At 40.4% G+C, this 3,458-nt stretch overlaps 1 pseudogene; it reads right to left on the bottom strand.

The window, feature by feature from the left end:
* Window positions 1-630: 630 nt before the first annotated feature.
* LOC120127589 lies at window positions 631-2,609 on the bottom strand (annotated as a pseudogene).
* Window positions 2,610-3,458: the final 849 nt, after the last annotated feature.

The following is a 3,458-nucleotide window of genomic DNA, read 5'->3' as shown; positions in this document are numbered from 1 at the left end:
TAGGTATACAACTAAAGGCTGCCTTTTAAAGTAGGCTGAAAACCAGCAGATTCCTGGTAAACTAAAGTGGAAGCAACCCAGATTCTTTGATTTCTTTCTTGAAGGTTAATGTGGATGGGAGCTAAAGCAAGGCTTGGTTGTACCATTTCCCTGTTCCAAGAAACATACGCCTAAAGGAAAGAAGTAAAGGTACGGATGGACCTAAGGGGAGCCCTCTCACCAAAATCTAAAATAATCATATATTTTAAAAAAAATCTATGTATTTTTATTAAAATTTATTTTCACCTTGTTAAAATTTAATAAGTTTAAATTTATTCTCTAAATTTAAAATCTGCGTCTGTCTCTGAATAAAAAACCATATATGTTCACATCGATATCAAGAGAAAGAAAAAAAGAAACCAATGCCTCAGCTGTGCAGAATATGGTCAGTTTTACAAGGCTGAGATAGATTCTGTACGGGCCTAGTATGATTCCAAAAAAGACGGGGAAAAAAAGAAAAGAAAAATGGAAGCATGACAACGACGATTTCAATTTCATCTCTTCAGCTATCAAGTTTTGTATTACAAAAAGGGGGAAAACCGTGAATGCCGTAATTCCCGACCCAAATATTAAAAAAAAAGCTCCCTGAAAATTGGCAGAACACATTTAGATCCACCGCTGCCCTTCCATTTGTAACTCTGGTGCAATACTACCATAGTCTATACATTTAAAGGTATTGTGCTTGTATCCTATCTCTGTTCTCCTCCCACCACTGCTTTGCATTCACTTCTCCGAATCTTTCGCGGCTGCCCGATTTCATAATTCGGATTATGACCAAGTACAAACATATATTCTTACTCTATGTTAATCAATATGAATTCGATTACCTGAATCTGACACGCCGGAGTTCCCTGGTGCCATCAGCCAACTGTCTGATGGTAATGTAAACCCGGGTTCATCTTGTTCAACCCATTCAGCCTCCATTTCACTGGCATTGCTGACCGAAAAAGAAGGTTCATCTCTCGATGAGGTCGTCGTTCTCGCAGCATCGAAGGATGATGCTTCGCCTCTTGTGCCACCGGGACAAAAACCACTAGTCCCTGCACTGTAAGGTTTATAGTTGTTTCTGGGTGTCCAATGAGGCATGGGACTTTCCATTGCTGATCCCATCCTTGAATAACACGAATCCCTTTGCGTCTGCATTGTGTAATTTCTTTCTGTCAGTAACTTCAACCTGAAATACTTAAATCATCCTGTGCATCTAACATGCACAATGTTCATGTACTAAGACAATTAGATGATTTAAGCAACAAAATGCCTTAAACGGAAGGAAGTGGTTTACCTCATCTTCAGACCTCGGGGGAGTATGTAATGCCTGACGATTAAATCTCTGTACATTATAAAGCTCCATAATTCTATCATAATTCTCACCCCACCATTGTTGCGCTTGCCACTTGTTGAACATCTCCCGACTCCGATATTCAAAGCCTGAGTAACGTCAGTTTCGGTATATATACATATTAACTGAAATCATTGCCAGCATGGATGGTCGATGTCATACCTGAACCGAATCCGTTTTAGATCATTTCCTCCATTAGGAAGGGATAGAAAAGTTATATGAACCCCAGGTTCCACTTGTGCCATCCATTCCTTAGGCTCATCTTCCAACACCAGATCCTTGGCCGAGAAAGACTCCCTGTAGCCAGTAGTATCGCCACTGAATACCCCAGTGAATCTAGAGTCCAATCTTCCTGATGATGATGACTGGCACTGGTGAAGTCCCACGCAGGTGTTGAACTAGTGCCTGTGCTTCCACCCATGTAGTAGGGGTATGGAACCCCTTCGAAGAGCATCGAAATCCGGATACGGTCGACTCCCCCTCTTGAAGCTGCTGGAGCCAGTGCAGGGCTTGCATTGCTTGTAAGCTCCTGAAAACTTCAATGCCAGATCCTTGATCTGCATATTATCAGAATTCATGTTAAAGATAAGCACAAAGAATTCAATCTCCTAACAAATATCTACAGACCTAGTCCATAGGAATAACTAAAAAAATGTGGGACGGCCGATGGGGAGGGATTCTTGTTGCTCGAAGTTACGCAAAGAGCTAGTAGCCTAGGTTCCCATAGCCCAAACACAACAGTGACTGGTGCAGTGTACTGAACTGAAATATCAGCTGCACCATAACCTCGCCGTTTCACTCGAAAGGTTCTTACTTTCAACCACATTTATCAACTTTGAAACCCTCTTTTGTCCTTTGGATTCTCCAAGGATGTTGCCTTGGCCTTGGCTTACTGGTTTTCGATGTAAAAGTACAATCCTCAGCTTCATCTCTTAATCAAAGGTGCAAAAAACTTAACACAAAATGCAGCTTTCACTCTCATTCTAATCGATTTTAAATATGTTTTCTTGTACATCCTGAAAACATAAAAATTCTTGAACATACAAAATAATATATGGCTCGTTAATATTAGAACCTGCGTGGTGAGACTTTTCACTTCTTTAGAGCTAGGCGCGGCACTTCCATGCGCTCCTCCTACTTCTTCTCCTCCGTGCACCATCTTCTTTGTGCACCCTATGCACGTAAACATTTTTTTAAGAAAAAAATTCTTCGCTTTCGATTTCTAGTTTTCTTATTGTCTTCTTATCCCTGCATAAAAACAAAGAAAATATTGAGCAGGCATTATGTCTGACATTCAGAGCTTGAAAACTACTCTTTGGCATCATTTATTGTTCGAAAACGACTTACCCTCAATACCCCAAATGCTCTTTCGCCTTTTTATTGGCTGTTGTTCTTTATATCTCTGATTTCATTTCCTCTGTCCCTCCTCTACTCTGTTTTTTTGCACAGCTACGTTTCGAAACTGGTAATTTTTCGTTAATTAAAAAGACAGAACAATAGCTTTAACAATAGTGTAAGATGACGCAAAGCATAATGGAAAAGTAATGATCTGTTTGGTTGTTGAGAAAAAAAGAAGAAGAAAAGCTGGGAAGAATAAGACCTACTTACCCTGGATAACTTTAGTAACCCAGTAAAGCCTTTGAAATTCTCAGCGGTTGAAACGAAGAAATTTTGATCCTTTCTTCTACAGCTTGAAACTTGGAAAGAGAGAAAAAAGCAGGAAGCTTTAATATCTGTGAAGGGAAAATCCAATGGATTTGGGTTGAGAACATGAGCTGAGAACGTACACCAATATATCAGACCTTCCCAAAACGGAAAGTTTTGGATATGGAAAGCCCGGGGATTTAGATTTTGGCAAATGAAGCCAAAATTAGGAAAATAATATTAAAAAAATTCAGACAAAAACGCTTGGTGAGACAAGGGGAAGGAAACAAAACAAAGGGCGTGCCATTTATATAGACGGAGAACCCACCCCCCAGTCCCCTCGCTCGACGGAGATCGGGGTTAGTGAGCTGACGGCATCTGAGGGTTCTGCCGTTAAATAACGGGAAAAATGTGGTCTTATAGGCAAGAGATCGGA

This window comes from Hibiscus syriacus, unplaced genomic scaffold (assembly GCF_006381635.1).
Source record: "Hibiscus syriacus cultivar Baekdansim isolate YM2019G1 unplaced genomic scaffold, ASM638163v2 tig00110469_pilon, whole genome shotgun sequence".
NCBI lineage: Eukaryota > Viridiplantae > Streptophyta > Magnoliopsida > Malvales > Malvaceae > Hibiscus > Hibiscus syriacus.
Note: the sequence above shows the minus strand (reverse complement) of the source record. Positions and strands in the feature narration are given on the sequence as shown.